Raw genomic sequence first — 27726 nt, 5'->3', positions numbered from 1 at the left:
CCTGAAATTTATTTTGTAATACTAAACATTATGGAGCCGAAATTTTACATTATATCAAAGAATTGTTTCTAAAATGACAAAAATATGACCTTATTTCAAAATTATGCCAAAATATGCTGTAAAACCAATAAAACTCTAAAATATGCATTTATATGCACAATAAAAACGACATAATTTCAATAAGAATGACTGGAAACATGCATAATTACACTTAAAAATAGGAATAAACCCTAGGAAAAAAAATATGACATGTCATAGAAATCCGGGCCCTAATTATTACCAAAATCTACTTCTCTGATATCTTTGTTATTTACACACGTCAATTTTGATTTCTTTGAATTAGTACTTATAAAATCTTAAGTTCTAATTTTAAATTCTTTTCAATTTTCCTCTAAATTTTAAAATTTAAAATTGTCAGGATTACTCGCCCTATGTCTATGTCTACCATAAAGACCTGTGTTTTTAATTATAAATGTTAAACTAAGTGGAGTGTGACAGATGCGCAAGTAATACACCTGATGATGGCCGTTTGTGGCCGAAACATGTAGTGTGTAAAGGAGAGCAAAACGAAAGACCTACAATATATGATTTGCACTGAAGACGGAGTTTGTATCGTGTAGCGTATGGAGTGCAAGAGGATGCTTAAATATAATATTGTATACAGTTCGTATCTATGGAAGCTACTTCAATCTGAGCGTCAGATCCACGCCTCTGTCTCACAGGATGACTCTTCCCTTCAGATTTTCCACCCAAAATTATGTACTTATGCTTTACATCTCCCATGATTCGTTAGCCCGTTGTTTTGCTACGTCTGCGATCTGCAATATGCCCTTTTCTGTGCGTTGTTCCCTCTAGCAGCGTGTGGTCTTGTCTTCACTAGTGACTCTTATAATTTGGTTACTGCTTTGCTGAATTCGGTTGCACTTTGTTTAATGGGCATAACCTTCCCAGCCGTTCTGCAGTCTGATTTAACTGAAAGCTATTAACTGCCATAAGTCCACTTATATTAATAAACGAACGTAAACACATTATATCCTATCAAAAATAGAAAAGAAGTTATTAACGGGAGATTGTAATCAGTGAAGTTTATTATCTAAAAAGGAGGATTATTGAAATATATTTTTCAAGTATATAAGATAAAAAATTCTCAACTACATATGTGCCGAATATCCTAGTTATGTTCAAGGTCACTGTAATTATAACACGTAAATAAATACTTCTACATCTGTTTGAACTAGTCGTTGCTATTTAACAGATCTGAACGATGGCTAAGCCTTGACAATGTTTTCACCTAATTACATACTCCAAATATGACACATAAGTCTTCTCTTGACAGCCGAACATAAAGAACTGAACTCTTAACTCAACGCCGGTCGACACCGAGCAACAGGCTGTTGTTATATGGACTCCGCAAGAACCATACAGAAAACACAGTGTCTCTTGATGTTGAAATTTATTTACCGCTCGGGTACCTAGCAATAGATATTCTACTTTTGCGTGCTGGAGTGTTGCGGGGATGTGTTTACAGGACCGTTGCCTAAAAACGGCCCAGTTATCACAATATTATTGCTTACATAAATTTTCCATGTCTCGTGAAAGTAAAGCAAAGGTTCAGTAGAAGAGACAAATTTTATTTGTTGCAGACTGAATAGGAAATTTTAAGGATTGTTGACTTAGTTTCCAATATTAAACTACAACCCAGGCGGTAGTGGTTATGAATGACTTTCTCGAAATTCTCTTATATAATATTTGTATTTTTAAGCCAGCCATTTTAAAAATATAAGTGTTTTCGCTATGGATACGCAGATAGAAACTGATGCCAACTTTGCTGACTGCGACGTTCCATAAAGGTGTAAGTTTACTGATTGAATAGAATAACAATGCATGCAAGAAAATTTCCATTTCTGATTTGCAGGGGACATTGTCTTTTTATTAGACAAGTACTGGGGCATATGTAATTAAAATCAGACATTCGTCATTGTATTCTGGCCCATGTACCAGTCAACCATAAACGATTTGTATCCCAATCTTATGACTGACTTTGAGTGTCTGAAATTCAAATCTGTTGGATTGGCTATGGACGGGCTCAAGCAGTATACGTATTTTCTGATACTCTTTAAGCGATGGACTGGACATGTGATTTGGATGGGAGAATATAGAAGCTGATGCATAATTTGGCAATGACGTACCTTGGAAAGTGACTACTTCCTACACCGATAAAGGGATAAATATATACGTAATATTAAAGTTTAGCGTAGGGAATTAGTCTAAATGTAATTTAACTGGATTTAAATGGTTGAGGGTCAAGTCCTGATGTCGAAAATTTATATTCCGTTATTATTTGGTTAGTTAGCTTCCGAGTTAGATAGCTGGTTTAACTGATGTCTACGAGCGAGTATTGTCAGTATTGTATCATAGAATTTTCTCACCTACTCCTAGACTCTTCCTTTCTCTATGAAACTTGACCTACTTCACGAAGAGTGTGAACTCTTCTTCAACATGGACGCCTATTGTCGTGTCTCGCTCAACCTCTGCAGCTAGAACAGCTTCTTCAGGTAATTAATCCAAACGTGTCGAGACCACCAGGCCACCCCCACCTGTGAGAATTCACAACACGTGGACACCCAAACTACGAGGCGCAACCCCTAGTGCACCTGCCGCTCTTGGAAGTACGAGTGGTTGCGTCATTCATCCCTGACGGGAGAAGCGAATCTCCTGAACACTAGATACCACTGCACCTCGGACAGATCTCCCGAGAAGACTTCAAATCGTATATAACTTCAGTTAGATTTGATAGGACCAGAGGATGGCAGCAATAAATGGCGGTGATTCTGGTAACATTACATGGTCGTCTCCCGGTATTAGAGAATCTTAGTCGAAAATGAATTACTAAAGTGTTACATTACACCATTTCTTTCCAGAACTTTTAAACTTCTTAGCGCGTGTATTCAGTGAAACTGTGATTCATAATCTACCTCGAGGACTATACAAGGTGCAAGAGTGGATTCATGGGAAACTTATCTATTGAAGCCGCAGCTAGACGTAACAACTGTCAAATTTTCCTCGCTAAATTTAAGCAAAATATCAATATCGCGTGTTTGCTAGGCAACGCGACAAGCAAATTCACGTGGGTCTCGGATTTGGCTAAGAAGTTGGACAATCCCTTTTACACTCCCAAGTACAATCATTCACAACTTCACTATCACAAGTACTTGCACCGCTGATCTTGGTGAAGTGTCTTTTGTCCTGTGTCGGATGCGAGCTTGCTTCTTCTGTAGTCGGAGCTGCACTAAAAACTAAAACTGACTGGTCAAAATCAAAGTCAGTGGTGGGCAAATCCTTGTTTTGCATGCGCTGCAATTTAAGAAGGTAGATGTCTCTCTCTAATTCCCAAGCGAGACAAACGTAAGTCATTACTGATCTGATCAGTGCCTTATAGGGGGATAGTTTAATGTTTGCGTTTAAACCTTCATTTTTGAATAGGGAGTAGATTCTAATAAATATTCTGAAGGCTTTGGCTTCAATCATTTCTATGTGAAGTCTCCACGTAATCCTCTTATCGAAGATTACACCCAGGTATTTTACATGATTGACAAAGGGGCTATTCTGCCCAGTCAATTTAAGAAGAGCCTCAGGGGGCCTAAGTCTATGAGAAAAGTAGATTGCCTGAGTTTTATCTTCAATGATTCCTATGTTCCAGCGATCACAGCACGTCTCAATAACACTGAGGCCTCGCTGCAGCTTTCTGAGAACATAACTCTCTTTGCGGTCTGTCGCATATATACAGGTGTCTTCAACAAAGAGACCTAGATAGACACAAGGTTACTGGGGCGTTTCGTTTATACACTGTATAGACTGCATTGTGTGAGGAAGAGAACAGAAACTTGTGGCAGTCTTACTTGTATATCCCTTGGCTTAGACATTTCACCTTCGGCTGAAACTCTGAATTTTCTCTAAGAAAGGAAAGAGCTAATAAGCTTGATTAGACTTATAGAAAATTGTAAGGTAGATAATTTATATAGCAAGCCAATTTGCCATGTTGTATCAAAGGCTTTTTGAATATCCAAGAATACAGCAGCTGGAGATATGTTATTCATGAAATTTAATGTTACGTGGTCTGTAAGCCTCGTAGATTGAAGTGTCGTGCCATGACGGGCACGGAAACCAAACTGGCTTGCATTATTCTGGTCTTTTTCTTCAATGTGTCTTTGGGATATTTTCAGAATAACAAACTGACTTCTCTCGCCGAAGTTGGAAAATTGGGAGCTCCTCAAGTACGGCTCAGCTTCATGGAGTAGCCAGGGGCAAATAAATTCAGCTTAAGTTACTTACATTTATCCACCAATAACATTCCAAAATACACGTACATATTTCTCCATGAATGTCCTGTTCCTAGGTGTAAAAATGTTTTCTCCTGAGAAAGTTTTTAAGGAAGGAAAGACTAACACTGATGTCAGAATGTTATGGTAGTCTGTCTGTGAGCGCATGAGAGGAGGTACGGACAGAGATTAGTCGAAAGACAGAGAGTTATTCCGTAGGCGCCTCGCAGTCCGGTCGCCTAATGCGCCAGTATTGATGCGTCATATGACTGACTGATATATTAGCGATTTATGTTCATTCCCACAGCGGCAAAGAAATGAAGTCTGAGCATGTGTAAAGTCGCTTGTTTCTAACTCAAAATTACCATCGCTGATCATCGGTGCAAAAAATTAATTGGCTCCCAAATTATCTACTGGCTTTAGACTATAAGGAGATATAAAATGATTTATTTGTTCTAGATTTGCGCTAAATGTTAGTATAAAGTCAGAGAATTCCGGCCATTGAATACTTTCGTGCAAATCCATAGCCTGGGGTGCGTATATTCTAGTGGTAGAGCATGAGCACAGGGGGGAGGGGCTACGCTACAAGCCGGAAGGTCGCGGGTTCAAGCTCCGATGAGGTTATTGGATTTTTTTTTTCAATTCACCCAATCCTTCCAGCCGCACTATGGCCCTGGGGTCGATTCAGCCTCTAACAGAAATGAGTACCAGGAATTAATTAAATAATTTTCCTGGGGAGTGAAGCGCGGCCGGCGCGTAAGGCTGACAACATTACTGCCATCTTTGAGCCGACTGTCTAGATAATATGGGATCCTCAACGTCTCACAACCCTACTGGCCTTCACGGCCTGGTACAGGGATAGCTTTACGTTTCTTTAGAGCATGACCACGAAGCTTTGGTACATGAAGTTGCTGCCACGTCTGAAATAAGAGGTGACTTCCGTGGGGTTGTCAACTAGATACGTTAGAAACAAGCACCTTAACGGCGTTAAAGCAGCACCCACTTATGTACTGACAAGGGGCAACTATCTCTCCCTCTCCTGTACCTTCCTTCCCACGCGCAAGCTAAGCTTCCTTTAGTTGTGACATTTCACTGCGCATTACAGTTAATTCTATTGTCTTGCATAATAAGCAAGTAGTGTCCAAAAATATTCAGATATTAAAATCGTAATATTTCCTACAGCGTATGACATTTCTTTAAGACGAAGGGTGTAGCCACTTCTAACGGTCAAAGTACAAAAGCGTTTGTGATTTTTGTTAACACTCGGTCCCATACAGAAGAAAGCAGAGAGTTGTTTGGGAGGGGCTACGCACAGCGACAACTTCCTTCTTTGCTGTCATTCCTGTATTCTCAATTGAGGTTTATTATTAATTCTATTGTAATGTGTTTTATGCCGTTAGGCAATCATAAGAATCCCAGTTTCAGCAGTACCCGGTTCTTTTCGCACAACAAGAAATCATGGTTGTTTCAGAGGAGAGGTCGTGACCCTCGTTTGGGTGTAGCGTTGAGTGAATGAGACACTAAGTCTCCCTAGAAATTATGAAAACTAACTTCACAGAACAGCCTTTTTTGAGAAGCTAATAGAAACACAACTACTCAAAAAGTCCCCGATTTTTATTGAAAACGAAATCTTATTACTGAGTTCACAGCATACAATATTTAATCTCTACCCTGAGACAGCTGAATCCAGTCCACAATGTCATTTTATATGAATATGACTATCTTCTACTAGTTACCGACGTCTCCTTCTGCAGAGACTTCCTGAATATGCACTAAGCAGCATCGAATCTCAAAAGGGGCTAGAGATGTATCCCACTACACGACAACACATTCTAGAAGACATGAATCTTACAGCCACAGCCATGTGAACCTCAAATTTCGCTCATTTTATTTTTTTGCTCAATTTGGTTCCGTCATACGACTAGGTCACTCTCCTAGTGGTTCACCATATCGCAAATCATATTTCTACCATGAGTGCTACATGCCTAACCCAATGTGTCCTCATTTAATACATTTTCAGAACACCAACTTGCGTTTACTTCTGTTTTCTGGAATATAACGCTGTGCAGACCGTTAAAAATAATTCAGCGTTTTGGAAGAACATGTCATCTACATCTTCATGGTCGAAGAATAAGGCTGGAGCCACACGAGCGCAAGAAGCACGTCCGTTGCAACGAAAGTACTTTACGACGGACGTTGCTGAGGACATCACACAGTTGCAGAATGCGATGCATAGTTTTTTGTCTGCAATGTAGTCAGAAGAAAGCGTAGCATTCGCCTCTCTTGTGTATTTCTACAACGGACGTCACGACGTTCGTTAAAACGGACGCATTTTGTGCGCTCGTGTGGCCCCAGCATAAGCCAAGCAAGATATCAGACCTGCTTGCTACCTACTGTATGCTAGTTTCTTTCTTGGCTTATTCTTCGACCCTGAAGATGGAGACGACATGTTCCCCCGAAATGTCAGCTGGCTTTCACGTGACTACACTACGTTATATTCCAGAAGGTAGAACTCTCCATAACAACCGCTGCTAGGACCTCAGAACCTACGCCGTCTTATGTTGTTACGTGCGGCCCTTACCCCCACGGGATGGCGAGTCTGAACACAGCGGATGTAGGGGCGCTAATATGCTGAATTAGAGCTGTCAGCCGAAAGGGGGTAGTACTCCGCGACTGTGGTTGGACATCGGGCTAAGCGGACCACAGAAATAAGAAAATTTCGTGATTGTCGTTATTGAGAGAATATTATAAGATAGTTTCAGAGAAATGAGTTGTCAGTTATGAACTGTGTTAAACTAGCGGAGGACACGGTTCAGTTATTCCTTTTATTGCGACAGAGGTAAATATTTGTATTCCGCAATAACAGGAGAAACTTGCTTACTTATTCACGCCTTGGCTGTACTGTCCTCTCAAGAACCTTGGCCTCCTTTGTGGCAAATGAGCATTCATCTCTAATATCTGATTTTGCCTCCGTCTCTTCACTTTCAGCGCTCAGAAATTATTTCCTGTATCTCGCAGTTATTTCAGTCAAAGCTACATAATTCTTCTTTTCATTTTGGTTACTTTCAAATATTTTCTCACTCGCAATTTTATTTATCGGTTCTAACCAATCACTCCAACCTCATTAAAATCTGCTACAAGATCAGGAGTTTTATATATCCCCTCAGTTCCTGGTTAGTTTTCATTCTGACGCACATATGTCTGAAAATCAAGCGAGTAGGTGTCTGTCTTAAAGCAGTTTGAATCTTGGCAGGGGAAGAGCAAAAGGAGGGGGCCACAAGACAGTAGGATCAGTCTGAATGTGTACAAGCGAATAAGAAGATGATATACGAGCAACAAAGAAAAATCGAAAATAAAAAAAAATATATTAACTATACCAATAATATTAATAAACTGAAGGGGATATAAAATTAATGTGTAATTGTTTACTACATTAAAGTAATCAAACGAGAGTCCTTTAAAGAAATGCAGAAGTTATGAGATAATTGAGAATGCCCAGGCTAATGTAGTGAGAATTTGCAGGGAGTGCCTGAGGAGAACAGGCAGAGAAGCGATGGAGATAAAACAAACAGTGAAGAAGAATGGAACATAATCTTTCATAAAAGAGGTCACAGTGCTTGCAGCATTAAAAATCCAAGGAGTAAGTAAACATTTAGTTCAGTGTTTTATCTATGGTTACTTATCCTAGCTAGAATTTCATTAGTTCTTGAGGTTCCGAAAGCGGAACTCCTCTGCGGCCCTGAAGAGTTCCAAAAACGGAATTCTTCTGGGGCTCTGAAGAGCTCCGTGACATCGGTACAAGTCTGTATACCAACTGACTTACTTCTGTGTCTCTCATAACAATACAGGCTATTGTTTAATTCCCCTTATTAAACAATATTAACATGGTGGCGGTCCAAAATTTGCGGTAGTAACAGGATAGTATGCCGTGCCATAGTTCAGGCAGTTAGTCGCCGGCTTCCCACCTCAGCTGCCCCGGTTTAGTCACGGGTCAGGTCAGTGAAATTTGTAGTAGAAAAAATGTTAAGGGTTTAGGTTTTCTCCGAGTATTCGGTTTCCCCTACCAATTATCATTCGTCCAGCTTCTCCATGTTTATTAATCACCTTATTATCGACGATAAATATTCTCAATACTGACAGGGTCGTTAAGCAAACAACTTAAAAGCTAGGGTGACATACGACTTAGGATTCCAGAATTCTTATGCTGATGTGTCCCTGAAAATATCATTTTTAATTAGGATACTTTTTGAAAACAGAAACATCATCATCGCAATTTTCAACAAGTTCTTTTCTGTTGACACGTAACACTTTTATGGGGGCACTTTATAAGTTAATTTTATTATTATTATATATGTAAAAGGTAAAAAGGTAAAGTTGTCCAAGTGCTTAGGTAATTAAGTGCTACACCATGAAAGAGTAGTGGGGTGGATGTATAGATTCATATTTTCTTGACCTTGAGCACTAGCTGGAGGTGAGTGGTCAGCTTCACGGACCGGCCGCTTTACTCCCGGGGAAAAAGCCCCCGTTACCCATCGGATAGGAGGTTGGGTGGGCCCCAGAGCAGGTCTGGAAGACATGGATGAGAGTAAATTCTTGACGCTACCCAGACTAGAACTTCGACCCCCACGTCGTCCAGCCCGTAGCCAGTCGCTATACCGACTACACTATTAAGGCTTATTATTATTATTATTATTATTAAATATATATGATATTATAACCTCAGAACATGAACTACACCGCCCCAACAATGGGCGATGTCGATATTTATAACAGTGGTACTGTACTGTGTTGTAATAAGAGTATTTCGAGCTTGAAAGGAACTAGCAGCCAATACCTTCGCATTCTCAACATCAATGTGCAACTGGCTGCAGGAACATTGCAGTCTAATAAATGTATTTAAGAAACTAAATCTGATCTATACTCTGCAAGGATAATACGTACACTATTCTTTCCCGTATAACTACGCCCACAGCAATTCTGTTAATGAGCAGCAATGCGAGGCGAGGCGTGGCTGCTGTGAAGGTATTTGTCGGTTCCTGAACTCACGCATTAGCAGTTCATATTGTGACATAAACAGCCACTGAAATGGGCACTGTACTCAGAACCGTGCCTAGCGCCGAATACATGACGAAATAGTACACACCCTTTTGTGAGGGTGATTACATAACGGGACGATCCTAACCCTTGTTGCATGTGCACTGCAGTGCGCAACTCCAGCTGGCTGTTGTGACGAAATTCCGCGGCACGCCTGCACGTCTCGTTAGCTGACAACGGCCATAGCTGTGCCGGAGGGCTGCATGATCTGGACTTCTCACGTTGCCATGAGAACGAGTGAAGGAAGAGACAGCCGGATGTGTGTGTTTGGGTGTCTATGAATGGGGTTGTATGTGTGTCGGATGTACAATGTATGCTTGGGTGTCTGTGTATGGGGTTGTGTGTGTGTCGGATGTACAATGTATGCTTGGGTGTCTGTGTATGTGGTTGTGTGTGTGTCGGATGTACAATGTATGCTTGGCTGTCTGTATATATGGTTGTGTGTGTGTCGGATGTACAATGTATGCTTGGGTGAATGGTAGGAAAATGAAGCTACAGAAAATACAAGAACAGCTCAAGAAGTTTATTTGACACACTAATAAACCTCTACATGCGCACCATTGGTAGCACGAACAATATCCAATCTGCATTCAAATTCTTGCCACGTTCTTTCCAACATGTCCATTGGTACAGCAGCAATCGTTTCACGGATGCGGGCTCGTAAATCTGGGAGGTCATTCAGTGTAGGCACGAACACACGATCCTTCACGTAACCCGAGGAAGAAATCGAGCGGAGTGAGGTCCGGTGAACGTGGTGACCACCGAATTGGTCCTCCAAGTCCAATCCAGCGATCTTGGAAAGATGGCATTACAGGACCTCAGAACATCCAGACCCCATTGTGGGGGGCTCCATCTTGTTGGAAGATTATTTTAGGCTACAGATCGGCTACCTGGGAATACAGAAACTCTTCTAACTTGTCAAAGTATACGGGGCCAGATACTGTAGCTTCACCGAAGAAAAACGGAAATAAAATTCTTTGAGTTTTTGTTTCATCTAGTGTTAATTATAATCTATAATTTATCACAAATTGTTCGCTATGTTTCATTAAAATGTGGGAGGTTTGAACGGAACACACTGTATAGTTCGTTCAGTTGTGGTGCGGCGATGTTGAATGCCTTGATATTGCAGCCTCAGATGGACCGATTGTATGTAAATTAAGGCACTAACTGAAAATAAACCGTCTTCGAGGTCTGGATTTCCTGATTACGTGGATGAAAACTTCATCGCTTTTCGAAAGCAGCACCGGACACAGTAGTGAAGAGTACTGTAGTCTGAGATATGGCGCCATGTAATCTCTTTGAAGGATAGGAATTTACGGCCTCCATCTTCAGGGTTGAAAAGTAATCCAAGAAAGCAAACAGAGAGGTTGCTGCTTGTTGCCTGGCTTTGTTGTTGGCGCTGAAGTTGGAGGCTGTGCATTCTACAGATATGTTGATATATTTCTACTAGATCGCATGGCGTCATATCCCAGACGAAGGGACTTTTCACAGTCACAGCTGTGAAACTTCGAATCTCATATAGAGTTTCTAACTTCATTCTTAGCCCATATTTCCTTCTGCGGAGAGAGCTTCTGTGCCAAACCAACTTGGGAACCAAACAGAGTACAGGAAGAATCAGACTCTTGATTCCTGCTGGACATAACGCTCGATATTGTATAGCGTGCGCGTGTGTGCGTGAGAGAGTGTGTGAGACGCCGTCTGTGAGAGAGAGTGACTGTGTGCGAGTGAGTGTGTGTGAGAGACAGAGACACTGTGTGTGTGTGTCTGAGAGACAGAGAAAGAGACTGTGCGAGTGATAGAGTGCGCGCGCGCGCGTTTATGTGTGCGTGTGTGTGTGTGTGTGTGTGTGTGTGTGTGTGTGCGAGTGAGAGAGTGTGCAAGAGATAGGGAGACTGTGTGCGAGTGAGAGTGTGTACGTGTCTCTGAGGGAGAGGGACTGAATGTGCGTGTGTGTGCCAGAGAGAGATTGTGTGTGTGAGAGAGAGTGTGCGAGAGAGAGAGAGTGTGTGAGAGTGTGTGTGTGTGTGTGTGTGTGAGAGAGAGAGAGAGTGCGAGTGAGAGAGACTGTGCGAGTGAGTGTGTGTGTCAGAGAGAAAGAGATAGGCTACGTTTGCTTGTGTACGACAGAGAGAGAGAGTGTGTGTGTGTGTATGGGGGGAGCGAGATAGAGTGATTGTTCTTACAGTCTACACTTGGAAGGTAACAATATAGTTACTGTTATATAGTTATAGTTACAGACCATAACACCTGTTATCCTGATTCACGATATGGGCGTTCTTCCTTGACCCATCCACGTAAAGTCTGGAATAATATGTTAACATAAGTTACTACTGAGTCCTTCGAAGTTCATAATTAGTCGTTATGTACTGCATAAATTTGATAAAACAAATCCCAAAATAAAGTAATGTATCTTACAGCACCGGTAGTGGAAGTCAAGCAAGAATTTTTGATGGACGCACAGGAAGGTTCGCGCTGTCAATACAAGTGTTAAGTCAAATAAGCTAACAGTTAAGGTAAAAATGATAAATTTGTCCCTACACTTAATTAAGCGCCATGTCATGAAGACATGTGGAGGAGTGGAAGTACAGCTCCGCTATTTTTGACCTGGGCACCAGATGGAGGTGGGTGGTGAACTTTACGCCCCGCCACGTTCACCACAAAGGAGAAAGCCCCCCGGTACCCATTAGAGTAGCCGGGATAGCATAGTCGAATGGACACCAAAGGGTCTTTTCATGGAGGTAAAGCAGCAATGGCGTGAAGCTTACCATTCACCTCCATCTAGTGCCGAAGTCAAAGAAATGTGGATCTATACATCCACTCCCTCATACACTTTAATGAAGTAGTGCTTTATTAGTTAAGCACAGGGAAAGCTTTATTGTATATTTTGTTCATTGGATAGGAGGCTGGGTGGGCCTCAGAGCATGTCTGGACGCTGCAGAGTACAGACTAAGACTCCAACCCCGACAGTCCAGCTCACAGCCCGTCGATATACCGACTGAGCTATCCTGGCTCACGTAAGCTAACAATATCTCGAATTCCGTACATGATGAGCAGAGCAACACTTGTCAGTGTTTGATTTCTTTCAACACACTATACACACTACAACAACACAGAGCACCGAGAACACCTGCAGCACGACATTAAAGAATCCTCTTCTCAAAAACAGCAGAACTATAAGGCGGTACACTTTTGGCCTCCTTCAGGAGAAGAAAGAAGTGACAAGAACAAACTTGGTTTAAGATTTCCAATAATAATTATAACAAACTAATTGTAAATATTTTAACATATTAAGGCAGCCGATGTAGTTGTTAAAACATTAGCTTCTAAACCCATTGCACTTTGTCAGCACTGTACGATATGTATATATCTTGGCATTCAAACACATATTGCAATAGTGGCTTCTGCTTGTATTGATGTCCCTCTGAGGATAGTCTGCACTTTGTCAGCACTGTATGTCTATATCTTGGCATTCAAACACATACTGTAATAGCGGTTTCTGATTGTATTGATGTCCCTCTGAGGATGGTCTGCACTTTGTCAGCACTGTATGTCTATATCTTGGCATTAAAACACATATTGCAATAGTGGCTTCTGCTTGCATTGATGTCCCTCTGAGGATGGTCTGCACTTTGTCAGCACTGTATGTATATATCTTGGCATTAAAACACATATTGCAATAGTGGCTTCTGCTTGCATTGATGTCCCTCTGAGGATGGTCTGCACTCTGTCAGCACTGTATGTCTATATCTTGGCATTCAAACACATACTGTAACAGTGGCTTCTGATTGTATTGATGTCCCTCTGAGCAGCACTGTATGTATATATCTTGGCATTAAAACACATATTGCAATAGTGGCTTCTGCTTGCATTGATGTCCCTCTGAGGATGGTCTACACTTTGTCAGCACTGTATGTATATATCTTGGCATTAAAACACATATTGCAATAGTGGCTTCTGCTTGCATTGATGTCCCTCTGAGGATGGTCTACACTTTGTCAGCACTGTATGTATATATCTTGGCATTAAAACACATATTGCAATAGTGGCTTCCGCTTGCATTGATGTCCCTCTGAGGATGGTCTGTACTTTGTCAGCACTGTATGTATGACCCCTACCTCCCCAGCGGCACGTGGCGGTAACGTAGCGCTCTCGTTACAACTTGTCGCGCTACGCAGGACACCACTCCCCCCCCCCGGCGGCGGTGACATGCCGAGCGGAGCCGAAGCGAGCCGAATCCCAGCGCACTGGTCGCTATGCGACGCGGATAAACAGTGGTTGCGATAGACGACCCTAGCAACAGTGATGCCTACCGCGTGGTTGTTTTCTCGTTGCCCTGCTGAGGGTTTATAAGGGAGCTACACAGCCGCCGACGACAGTTCTCAGTTCGCAAGTTACGAGTTACAGACGCGTGTGCGAGAATCAGTGATAGTTCGTGATAACCAGTTATATTTGGAGTGTGTAATTCAGCGAGACTTGTATAGCTCCCGCGCTATTAATACGCGAAGACTCTTGAAGATAGTGTTAAGAGATTAATGCGATTAGGGTTATAAAGTGTGAAACCCCGCAACTGTGTGATAATTTATTGTAGCCGTTACATGTAGGTTGTTGAATAAACCAATTAACAATCTCTACGGCGTCTTCAGTAACGAAACACGTTACAATATGTTGGCATTCAAACACATATTTCAATAGTGGCTTCTGCTTGTATTGATGTCCCTCTGAGTAAGGTCTGTAATGACCGAAACATGTAAGGGATGAAGGATTGAAATAAGAAAAATCTTTACTAGTCACACTGAACGGAACTCTTTAACTTCTTTTAGTTAGTTAGTTATTGGAGAGGGTGGGTTTCCCCATGCACTGAGACCTGTATTGGTCCATTGTGCTTCCCTCTATGATTTCTACCAGTCTCTATATCCTACCGGTACTGGTGCTTACCATCAGTCCCGCCCAGCCAGCGAGACCGGCTCTACTAGCTGAGAGGTATCTATAATGCTTCCCCCATCTACCAGAAGTATTAGAGTGTGCTGTTGGGCGGGAAACGTCCTTTAATTTGGCTCAGTGACCTCCTTTGGAGATATGAGGTTCTTTTACGTGCCGTAAAGCTACGAAACGGGACCCACGGCTTAAAGTCCCTTCCGGAGGACTTGTTCCCTGAATTCTTCCGCCCTTAAAAATTCGACGACCTCCGCCGGGTATTTGAACCCGCGTACCACGTTCATGAAGTGGGAACGTTACCTCTAGACTACGGAGGCCGCTTTAACTTCTTTTAATATTGTCAGTGTTTCTTTTTCGCCGTTAAGTTCTTACTACGGTACGGCATGTCCTTCGGTTGCGCATGGTGGATGTACACTGCAAGTAAGGGGCGAGGGTTTCTTCTGCTTAATTAGTTAAACACAGGGGTAGCTTTACCGTACATTTTGTCCATTGGATAGGAGACTGGATGAGTTCCAGAGCCGGTCTGGACGCATGTTAATATAATTATACAAATTTCATCTGACTTTTCCCTGGTTTAATTAAACACTGTGAAATGAATATGTAATGTTTCTTTATCGATTAATATTATTGTTATTATTATTTATCATTATTATTTGTTTGTTTGCTTGTCTGCATTATTCATCTAGTTAATGTTATTATTGTTGTTTATTTGTATTCATTAATGCGTTTTTCATCGAGTGCCTGTCTGTAATTTGTCTTTGACTTTATGTTGTGATTGTCCATAATGTAATTACTTATGTCTACATTGACTGTTATTGGCCTTGCTGCTGTTGATTCGGCGCATAAATAATAAATAATAGAGAATTGAATTGAAATATTATTTTTAGCAGTCGTAGCAGTAGTAGCAGTACTATAATATTTATTATGTGGCCAATAATTCATCCATGTTGCCCTCATGCTCTGTATTCTGTCTCTCTCATTTCCCTGTTTTCACACAATGGTCGCCCTTCCCACTCTGCTAAATCTATTTTTGACGAAGAGAATGTGTATCCGAAACATTAATCTGAATGCTTCTACACACTGCCCATCTCTTCACATTGTACTATGTTGTTTCTCTTGCGTTCAGACGTCGATGTTGAGGTCGCAGAAGCAAGGAAATAGACCACCATTCCTGAAAATACCTTCAAGGGAACACCTTTTTAAATTCTTGCCTTTAGCAATATAATGAATGAACATGACGTTGGTTTTAAAGTTTCTAATAGAAAATGAATATATTTTTCTGCTTAGGAGCCATAATATCATACTTTCTAATTGCAAGGAGAAGAAGTTTCCTGTGGCGAACATTGTGGTAAGACCCATTATCTAAAATAATGACAGATCCAGGAGGTAGAATCAAACTTAAGCTCTTTCAGCATTTCTCATAATTATTTTTATTCGTCTGATTGTAATAGTCTTCTGTAGCCTGTGTTGTTTCGCACATAAGAATATACACGTAATTCGGCGCAAAGCCGTTTTCTCGTCCCATATTAATTTTAATCAAACTCTGCCCTTCAGACGTGGGTGCCAATGAGCCAATATTACTGTCATGCCTCCACGACTTTTTCTCGATATGGAAAGTTAATAGCGTAACTCCTCAACAGAAAACAGAAACAACACTTCCGCCTTATCTCTTACACTGGTCACTCTGTCTCAAGTATGAAATTATTTCTTCATGTGTGTCAGATGTTTGTGATAAAGCTGCCTAGCTGCTTCTCTATTTTCTCTCTTTCCAATAGCAAGGGGATGATAATTTTTCTGAGAGAAGTATCTCCACCCTCTGGAGAAGTAGTATAATATTCCCAGTTACTGTCGCATTGAAATCAGTGATGTCGGGTACCGTTTTCATGCGGCGTTGGCGTTTCTTGCCTGAGGATTTTTATGAAGAGCTCCATTTTCCACCGTGAATTTTCTGTTTCCCTCATGTATAATTTTCTTAGGAGGACAGAGGAACTCCCATTGCTTCAGCCGATCTTTTATGATCTCAATGCAACGTTCCATTTATCTTCTCAGTTGTGGGTTATGAGACTTAATTGAGGTTACCAAATTTAGTAGGAACCTGCTGCCCGCATCTTTCATCTTACGATAGAAAACTTGAAGAGATAGAGAGAGTATGAGCAGATGGGGGGATGATATTAAAATGGATCGCAATTAAGTGTAGTAACTGAGAAACTATTAAGCTCCTAAGATTATTGCTATTCGATCGGCTTCTATTAGTGCGTTTCTTTGTATATTGAGAATGTTCATACATATTTCAGAGTTTCTGTGACAGGAGAGAGCGAGATGTGGGCGGAGAAACACCGTCCGCCATGCTGAAGCAGTTTTGAATATACCAGGCCAAAATGTTCAGTTCGATGCGGGCACCCAGCTTTCTTCATGCCTCGTCGACCGTACTTATGTGCATATATATTTATTCACTTCCATCTGTTTTGTGAAAATTATGAGGTGAAGTAGAACAGTCTTCTGACTCACATAAATTCCTGTCGTATTTTTATGCCATTTTGCAAAGAGGACAAAAAATAAGCATGTAGGAAAATCGTATCTGACCGTCCAGATAATTTAGATTTTCGAAACTTCTAAATCGATTCAATAGAATTCGGAGTTGGGAGCCTACGATAAAATTATTCAGTTAGTTTAATCCCAGTTACCTTCTGTACACGAATCTGATACATACCGGAAGCAATTTTATTGTAATAGACTAACAAAACGAGACACTTACACGAGCACCGACTGGGAATTATCATCATACGAAATTGGGAATTCTATACATATTTGTTGAAACATGCAGGGGATTTAAAACGAAGTTTCGTCAGAGTCTGGAAGCATTTATCTTGAAACTTATGAATTAATTTTTATATTTTGTGGATGAAACATTATGTTACAAATTTAAGATCTTATTCCAAGAAATCAGTACATTAAATATTCAACGAAATGAGAGAAAAATAATTTATATCTGTCCAACGTATATTGTGTTGGCTGTAGCACTGTCAGCTTCAAATGAGCTTCACAGTAAATGCGATGTGGGAAAGAACAAGGAAAACATTTGCAAAATATTCGTAGTCAGTTACAGCACACTTCTCCACCTGTATTTATACACGAGATTGCGAAGTGACAATGATCAGAGCCCCGTGTGAGACTTGAGGCGCTCGTGTCTATCACTGTGAAGAATACACTCGTCTGGGATGTGACGTCACATTTTGTGAACATTTACCGACCGTAGGAGGAACCGCCATCTTCAATTTCGAAGAATACGTCGAAAGCTGTCATTTTGCTACTGAACCTTTTCTATCTGCCTGGGCCCAGTTACCCCTTCTCTCTCACCTCTAATGTCTCTGTGTGAAGCCTTGCTTGCATCCCGTCTGTACAACATAAATATTTTGTCAACCCAGTTACAGCCATCACCTGCTAATCGACTATTCGATTCATCGACACTCCCCAAATATACTCTAATAGCCGCAAGATCGTCGTTCCCCAGATATTTGACAAAGTTCACACGCTCAGTCACGTGGACCAGCAATTCTGGTAGTGTGGGTGTCCAATATTATCAATGTTCATCAATTTCCAACACGTTTTGGAATTATTTGGATGGGATTAATAAAGTTATTGGCGCTACAATGAAGATCAAAGCAAACTGGTTTGTTAACTAAAGAATCGTTAATCGGTGACGTTTCATGGAACAAACTGACGTCGATTAATGGGGTGTGGCTGTATTACAAGGCACAAATTTGCTCTTTCGTCAGGGAGGCCGCCCCAAGGCGACAAGCACAGCTAATGTCAAATGTCTACAAAGAATCTGGTCGTGAGCTGCAAAAGGAGCTCAACACCAGAACAGACTAAATGAGAGTAGGTTGCAACGTTACTTGGGCTTGAAACCAATGTACGACTAGTTTGACCCTGAAGATGGATGTAGCATACTCCGCTGAAACGATTACCCACCGATAAGAAAACTCGGTTGCAGATTACAAAAGAACGCAATGTGAACAATCACTGATGTAAGAAAACAGAATTGTAGTTCTTAAGTTAGTGTTTCCGAGTGGCGTTTAGTTTCTATCGCTCAAAAGCCACAGCCTTGATTGCTGAGTGGCAGTAGGACATGCTTCTTATACTAGTCTCGAGAAAGAATAACTCGAAACCAGGGAAACCAGGGCTTCTGAGCGAAATGCAGCACAATGCAGCAAAGAAAGGGCCGATGAACCACAAAGAGATACAAAAGAATTCAGAATATAGAAAGCGGAAAAACTGTGTCAGTCCCGAATCTCTGGTTCCCCATTGCTTCCTATCCAACTCGCTGCGCGCAGGTCTCATGTAGTCTGTGGCAGTTTCGTTTTATTTCCCATATATATATGTATCCTGCTTCCAATGTGCTATGGATCTTGTTGAAAAGGCTTAAAAGGACGTGCTATAATATAATTACAATGATCAAGTCAAGGAGGATGAGGTGGGCAGGGCTTGTAGCACGAGTGGGGGAGATGAGGTATGCATCTAGGATATTGGCATGAAAGCCAGAAGGAGGGAAACCACTGGGAAAACCAAGGCGTAGGTTGGTGGACAATATTAAAATGAAATTTAAAGAGATGGGGTGGTATGGATTGGATTGATCTGGCTCAGGATAGGAACAAGTTGAGGGCTCTTGTGAACACGGTAACGAACCTTCGGGTTCCATAAAATGCTGGGAAATTCTTGAGTAGCTGCAGATTTGGCTTCTCCTCAAGAAGGGCTCAGCTCAGTAAGTAAGTAAGTAAGTACATTATAATAGTGTGACGTGACCGCTGAAAGCCGGAATGGTGGAGCCACAGCTAGACGTCCGTTGATCAGCAGCGACTAAGCAAACACTATGTAAGAACTGAGGTTTTCACAGCGCTGACTATGAAGAATTCCATCTTCTTGGATGTGGCACCGTGTAGATCTTGTGTGAACCGACGTTTCGGAGGAACGTATAGCTTCTACCTTCAGAGAGCTCTTGTGTGAACCGGTGTTTCGGAGGAACGTATAGCCTCCATCTTCAGAGAGAGCTTGTGTGAACCGACGTTTCGGAAGAACGTATAGCCTCCATCTTCAGGGAGGCGATACGTTCCTCCGAAACGTCGGTTCACACAAGATCTACACGGCGCCACATCAAAGAAGATGACATTCTTCAAGTAAACACTACTTTCCGTTACAACAGATAGCAACGAACGAGACACTTCCAGGTTTCAAGTTGCTAAACATAGGGTTCTTGTGACAAACGACAGGATAACAAAGGAACTGTTCAACGTGGTGTCCTGTATGCGGACCGCCTAGCAAGTATAAAGGTAGTAGAAATCCAAAATTCGAGAGAGAGGCCAGCCTGAGATTCAGACAATAGCGAGAGATTCCTCATAGAGAAACAGGCGTCGTTCAGAAGGAGTTCAATAAGTGAACTGTTATAAACCACTGTAACAGAAAAGAAGTACCAATGAAACCAATCATCAAATCCAGAACCCACGCCTACCACTTATACGTGTAAGTAAATATTTTGTTTACATTTATTGGTCCAATTCTACTTTGCGTGTTTCTACTTGACAGACTAACATTAGTGTAGGTACATTGTTACTTTTATAATGTGTCCCGCGGTTGAACACATAATATGCAATGTTACATCTCATTGGTTTTCAATTTGAACACCCCTAACGTAGAATATGACGAAAATTAAGGTGTGGTAATGTGACTGCTAGGGCCTTATATACTTGTATTTAAACAGTGCAAGGGACGTGTGCTCCATGACCTAGACCCGGAATTGAGTAAATGATGACCACTCTGGTGATCAATAAACCTCCGCCTTTTGTGGGTCCAGATATTTCTCTGGCATGCCCACGGTAGTGCCCCTGTGCACCTCATCCTGAAATGCACAGGGCCAGTTTCTGTAAGATACAATTTATAACCATCCCTCCACTAACGTAGGAATCTTCCAAATATCCAATAAGTTCCAGGCTAGAAATATTGTGCATTTCTCCTCTGCTCCATACAAAGTGCACACCTTGTTCATCTCATCCTTCCTGATTATATTACGCTAATAATATGTAGTGAAGAATACAATTTATGAACCTCCTAACTGCATCACAACCTCCTTCCTCCTGTGTCGTCCTCCCTTTTAGTTACAATTGCATTTCTTGCACATTTTCTCAAACACCATCCATATGAAATAAGAGTTAAATTTGCGGTCTTGTGTATTTTATTAATTAATTTTTAGGTAAGCCCGAGCAACGTAAAAGTCTGGCAGCAATATTCAAATGCGTCTTTTACGTCTACTTTTCGCCTTATTCCTTCTGTTGTTTCTCATCAGAATGAATCTTCAGTTATGGAACTACAAGATTTCTGGTATGACTCCGCTGACGGCTGATAAGTCTGTCGCGAGGCCGCTACCTAAACAGGAAAACACACATACACAAACAGAAGAAGCGAGGACAGACATCCATCCTCCAGTGGGATTCGAACCCGAAACGAACTACTGACGGATGCTTCAATTCACTTTGTCCTGGTGCATACAATTCCTTGACCTACACTTGCAGTATTCTCTGCGATGTACCCTCGCTCTACCGAAACCATCAATTACCCTAATAAGAAACGATGGTGGATATAGAGGGTTGGCTATTAAACAATCGGCTACATTACTTTCAGCACTGCTGATCACAGTGGTCGCACGGCCTAAATCATGAAGTGCCTTCACCAGCTCAAGCACTGGGACCATGGGTTCGAACCCGGGCCGCCGCACTGGGAAGCCAGCGACTAACCGCTTGAGCTATGGCACGGCCCGAGTGTCAATTTTGGTAAGCAGATATAAATTCTGATTAGCCGAACGTGTAACGCCGGTGCAGCCAATAAAATGCGAGGTTATCGCGCTAAACACCGTCAACTCTGGTTCGTGACTCTAGGTCTGATAAAGCGAGTCGCTATAAGAACAAAGTGACAACAAGCTGATTAGAAATATCTCCTTAATTACACTTCTCAGCTGCACCTGCCGAGACAAACGATACATCCTGAACGCCCTTTTCAGCTATCTGTATGTACTAGTACGTATCCGGGGTTCGAAGTCCAGCTGCACTGCTACCGCAATGTCTGAAGACAGTAAATTGAAATACGCCACAACTGTTTTATTTTTTACCCTTCCAAACCATCCCGTATTCGCTTTCGACGTTAAAAGAGAATTTCTGTTGATGCAGTGTCTTAAAATAATATACGAATCACCATAGATATTTGCCTAAAACCGTGGGTGAGTGGCTAGAGCTCTCCCTCCATATTCGAACTTCCCAGGTTCAAGTCTCGACCCCGAGGTCGGACATCTTTACTGAATTCGTGGTTTTCGTTAATTCGTCCCAGAAATGATGTAGAAATAATAAGTAAAAGAGATCACGACCTTCTCCTTCCAAATTCATCATTCACAAACCGTTCTACTATTCGACTCTTCATAAATCAGTTTAAAATGGGTCGTTATGTAGACCAAGAATCTCCCAGTCAACTGCGCTTGTACCGTGAAAACCTGAATGTCTGAAATAAGCAAATTGTGATTGATTGTTAAGAGCTGGTGCACCTGTATTGGAGCCGTCCAGTTATACAGCGCTACTTGACACGCTGCGCTTTAAGCAACACACAAATTTTTGGACATTGTTCGCAGACCCTTTTCGGTCATATAAGGACTAGGGGCATTTCGTCTTTCGAAATATATGGTGAGACACACAAATTACTACGGCAAAATATGCAGCGTGAACAGAATTGTAAATTCATTTACAAAATTTATTTTTATCTGTACGGGTAAAGTGAAACCGAATCACTTGGTTCAGGAGCCTCAAATAAACCTCTCTCCCTTTTTTTGATGAAATATTAATAATGTAGCGTGTAGACACGTTGTTATGCAGTGACCGCGAGATGGGCCGTTTCTGAGCAACACGTTCCCGCAATAACAGGAGAGCTGTGTTTTCTGTGTGGTCTGCGCCGAAATGTTATAAGCAAGGAACAGGGTTAGAGTCAGTTGGTAGTCAGTTCATTACGGGAGTCTGTGAAGAGATTACTTGAGCTGCAGGCAGAGGAATAGCAATTGTTGAAGCCGTTACCAAAAAAAAAAAAACTTCTAGTTACAGACTGAGAACAATAGACTGTATGCCTTAGTGAATTGTGAAGTGTGGAAATAGCGATAGTGCTTTAGTTATTGGTAGTTACGACCTGTAAGTATTCAATAAATTTATTCACCAATCCAAACCCCGTCTATAGTCACACATACTACGTGACAATATGTAGAATTCTGGACTAATAATCGGCAGAGTGTGTCTGATGTTCTAAGAGTACACTCTTTCACAGTACAACTGTGTTCACCATAAATACCACATGAGGAACTCCGGAATATAGGCCAGATATCTGAGGTCAGATGGGCACGCAGGTACCGGAGTTGGTTGAGGCGCAATTCTACAAGTCGGAAGTTCGCGGGTTCGAATCCCCCTGAGGCCATTGACTTTTATATTGATCTATTCCTTCCAGCCGCACTACGGCCCTAAGGCCCACTCAGCCTCTAACAGAAATGAATACCAGAAATCTTCCTGGGTGCAAAGAGCGGCCGGCGCGTAAGGCTGACAACTTCACTGTCATCTGTGAGCCATTTGTCTGGAAAATGTGGGAGCCTCGACGTCTTACAACCCTATGGGCCTTCACGGCCTGTTACAGGGATGGCTTTATCTTTTTACCTCTGAGGTCAGAAGTAGGCAAACATCCGCCTGAGCTGGGGAACGGCGAGATTAACAATATAACTTCGTGCGGCAATGTATTTAGCTCAGTTCTCAAGGTAAAGCAAACCTAAGTTTCCGTTAAAGTGTTGACAAAAGCCAGCCACTGGGCCATAGCCATGTCCGCATCCTGATATCATGTATCTTAAGATCTATTTTAATATTGTCCTCCCAACTATACTTGGGTCTCCGGAATGATCTTATCCCTTTAGGGTTTTCGTAACAGAAGATTAGTTCTATTCCGGAGGGACTCGGTTCGAATTTCGGCCGGGATACCGGATCTCATGGTTGAGGTGTTTTATGGCTTTCCCCAGTACCTCCAGGAAGATACTTCTATTAAGACACGGCCACTTTTCTCCAAATCCTTCCCAATTAATTACTCACCTCTCATTCTTCCATTCGACGCTGTAAAATGTGAGCCATTGAGAGCGCTGTGAAATGAACCACGAAAGATCAGAGTTTCCGACTAATGCTCTGAATGCGAATCCCATGTGCCTGTCCCGTCCGAGCTCCTCAACACAACTTCTGTCCTCTTAACTAGGAAATATGAGACCAGACAAAATGGAAATGAACTCCGCATGCCGCCGCTTCTACTGGTGTACATTTCGACACTGAAGCTGAAGATGATATATTCTTCCAAACTACACGGAGTTACAACTCAGCAGACCGTACTCTTCGAAATGAATTATCTGTCAGGTATTACGGCGCGAGAAACAGCGGCGATAATAAATAAGGACATTTGCCAAGACCCGAAGATGCTTCAGTACACTTCTTTGCCCCACAACTATTCTTCCTGAGAAGCCTGTTTTCCGACGGATTTAATCGACTGTCTTGCAGATTGTTTAACTACGCGCTTTCAAATGCAGACATTATGTACCGTGGCTATTTTCCCATGGTTTCTATCGATTTGATAGTAGATTATTTAACGATGCTGTTTCGGCTACTGAAATCATGTCCTGCTACTGTTTTTCACAAGATTCGATCAATATATTTGTAGACTATTTAACGATGATGTTTAACTACATTTACTTTGTACCAATGAATTATATAGAATATGATCATATATGGCGATAGCAAATGTTTTAATTTGTAGGGAATGTGTAGAACTCTACTCTCAGTGGGTTTCTGATATTCGCTTTAAAATGCTGAGGAAAAACGCAACTAAATGTAGCCCAGATGGCCTGTAACCATGCCTAGAATCGATATTAGTATCTCCCAAAGAGGCGTTACCAAAACATAAATATATTTGGGCCCAAGAGTATTTTTACACAGACTGTACCACAGCAAACTTTGCCAACAAATTTCCTGGTCACCTTACATAGAGTCCTTGACAGATGTCACCCTCCCCGGACACGATAAGAGTCCAGTTGTGCAGTAGGCATGTACATTTATTTCCTATACAATTCCGCACAGCATTGAGCCCCACCGCCAATATCATTAAGAGGTGTTTCTGCGCCACCTTCACCTGTATCTATGCGCAGAAGTCTCTGACGTGGCTTCCCAATCAGGACACAATCTTCCTTGAATTTGTGTGTCACAACAAAATATCCGGACCCTCAGTACAATGTAGTTTTATTCACCACACTTTATAATTCACTAGAATAATCTGGATATTGAATCAAAGTTTTAAAATGTAAATATAATATTACGTACTATGCACATACCTGAGTCAAGATTGCTTCATTATAGGCTTCAGTCGTTTTTCTTAAATTTGAGGCTATGGTAACAAAACACCAGGCTGTGATAACCGAAGTCACAAGGATAAATGTCGGCTGTAGTTATCTGGATGTCTGGTGACGCTGCTGGAGCCCACTTTCACTTATCTAATACGAAATGATTTATGTAATTGCTTAATGTTTATGAATATAATTCCACATTAATTAGTCCACTTTATGTCCTTTGACACCTGAAGTTTCTTGAAACACAGAGGGTATGCAATGTTCTTTTTTAATCTTATCAAAAATTCCATTTGTTACATAACAACAATATGGACAAGTACACTTGAATGTGATTCCTCTCTGGAGAAGTCCGCTAGTCAAATGAGCCTAACGCCAGAACAAGGTCCTTTTCAGTTTCACCGGATCATTGAGCGTAATGGCTAGGTTCTTTGCAAGTGCTGTTTATATAAATTGGTTACAAGGATGTATTGGTGGTATAAATCAATTCAAATCGTGTTGATTGAAATTCTGTTACTGTGATAATTGATATACTAAAATGTTATTTGTGTTGTTCTGAAATAACTTTCACGATATGAAACTGGATCGCGTTTACAATAATGTCTCTTTATGTCGAGAATTGTTCGAAATGATTTGACATATTTGGGTCACTATAAATTCACAGAATAATTTCATACGACTAGCTATAAATCACAATTGCGTACCTTAATCTTGTTCAAATGCTGAACTGTTGGTTTCTTCTAACTAATGCCAATATGGTACTCATACAGTGAGAAAGAAGATGTCCTTCCACTGTAATCCGAGTAGCATGTGAGTGATGCTGTTTTATTCAGACGTAGCTGGGTGGTCGCTGTGTACAGTAGTCTTCCTTAAGGTCACAGTCGATGCACTGTGTTCTCATACAAAACGCAAAACTTCCATCGAAGCGGTTTTCAAACACAGTTATCTGTTATACGCGCAGAACTATAATGGCACTTTTTTCCATGGCAAATACGAATACGTATTTCAAACACATATAACGGCTTAAGGGTCTAGTCTTGAGTCCTGTAACAATGTGAACCAGTTCAGAAGCTACGAGGTGTAACTAGTTCGCTCAGCAAGGAAAGACTAAACAAAAGTCGAAAGTTCTTGATAATCTGTGGAAGCGAGTGACTGTACATGTGAGAGCAAAAGCAATGGGGGTTTCATGCTCATTCCCCTCTACTCTTGCTACCTCTGCTACCAGTCCAGAAAGAGAGAGTGACTTTACTACACGTTGCGAAAACGTAGAGCTGTTTTCACTTGCCTCTCTAATCAAAAGCTTTTGATATTCATTGTACCAGGAAAAGGTGACGAAGTTAACATTATCTAAGTGAAATACAGAGTTCGGGTAAAAGAGTATCTGCAAAACAACTGTAAATATTTTTCTGAATGATGAGATAGACCAAAATAAGCTGAGATCTAAGATTAACAATGTTATTATATAGGGTGTTTCACGACTTTAGGGTATAACTGCAAGAGGTGATTTCCTAGGTCTTTGTGACCAAAAAAGTTCGTATAAACATGTGTCCGATTTTGGACGGTTACGGAGTTATAACCGTTTTTTCATTCCCGTACATGCCCTCGTGTGAACCGCGCCTGTCATCTGACGGGTCGCTATTTTTAGCCAGCTACAGATAGAGCGTTCTCGTTATCTCGACACCTGAGAGATACCTAAGGCGTGGTGGGTTGGTATGTCCGGCGCGGTTCACAACCGAGCGGCAGCCTGTGTTGCGGCCGGCAGTGGCATTTTCGAAAATCAGCTTTAAGCACCAATCAATTCAAATTAAAGGTAATTTCACGAAGTTAACTTTACATTCATACTTTAAATGTATCATGTATTATGCTGGTTTATTCCTTTTATTCCTCGTATTCCATTTATTGTCAGTAATNATATATATATATATATTGGGTGCCATGTAGTCTCCATTTGTTGCGCGGTGTACATCTCTTCAGATATTTCCAAGACATCTCCATGTATCTTGGGTAAATGTACTCGTACCTTCGGGCATTCTTCTGATAAACTTATTCAATAGGTCATGGATTTTAAACACGTAAGCAGGAGAGCAGAAAAATCTCCGTTGTCGTGATCCGTTACCAGGTAACGGCTAATGAAATCATAGCAGCCTGAGAAAATTTAACATGTGCTGTAATGAGAAGTCGAGTACTTGAATTAGCGAAAACGTTATGATTAGATGTAGTTACGATTTATAAATATTTAGTAAATCCAAACCCCGATTCTAGTCTTTAAATTAATTGTGTGATGTAGATTCGCCCGTTTATCTTCGCAGAGAGAAGGATAAACATAAATGTGAACATCCTCTTCCAGTAAGATGACGTTTCGGCAAAGTGTGTCAGTCGTTATGTGTTCACCGAATGACTTCACGTTTAGTGGAGGATTGAATATATGGACTTCCCATTCGCCCAGTCAGATTTCGTTATATTTTGTGTAGAAATTGTGTATATGACAACATATAGACTCCACTTCTAACAAGCGACGTTACGGTAATTAAAGACACACTACCTGAAGCTTGAGTCCGGATAGTTCAGTTGGTATGGCGAAGGGCCTGCGGACTGGATGGCCCGACATCGCTTCCCGGGAATGAAAGATTTTTCTCTTCTCCACAGCGCTCTTACCGACTCTGGNTATTGTGGCATAGTGCTTAAATTATTAAGCACAGAGACAACTTTACCTTTTTATCGTCACAAAAGGTACTCTGCTCAGAGTGAAACAGCCGTAGCGTGGAGGGGACGGCTCATTCTTCTCTGGTGCCAATGATAGAAAAGTATGGAACTGCAACGTGCCCTCCGATATGCCTTCACGGCACGGAGCGTAATTAAGCACAGAGACAACTTTACCTTTACTTCATCTTCACTTCGCTCTTTGCGCAGTTCTGAAATATGGGCAGCGGCGGAAAT

General features: G+C 41.4%; 1 protein-coding gene across 1 annotated transcript in view; it reads right to left on the bottom strand.

Moving 5' to 3' along the window:
• The window catches only part of LOC111873238 (A disintegrin and metalloproteinase with thrombospondin motifs 16), a 512595-nt gene extending 487783 nt beyond the window's left edge, over window positions 1-24812 (bottom strand). The window contains exon 1 of the mRNA XM_033755019.1: window positions 24778-24812. The gene's annotated coding sequence lies outside the window, so the exon portion shown is untranslated. The remainder of the gene's footprint in view (window positions 1-24777) is intronic.
• Between the last annotated feature and the right edge of the window lie 2914 nt (window positions 24813-27726).

The sequence above is a fragment of the Cryptotermes secundus genome, unplaced genomic scaffold (assembly GCF_002891405.2).
Source record: "Cryptotermes secundus unplaced genomic scaffold, Csec_1.0 scaffold21, whole genome shotgun sequence".
Lineage (NCBI taxonomy): Eukaryota > Metazoa > Arthropoda > Insecta > Blattodea > Kalotermitidae > Cryptotermes > Cryptotermes secundus.
This window is presented reverse-complemented; position numbering and strand designations above follow the sequence as displayed.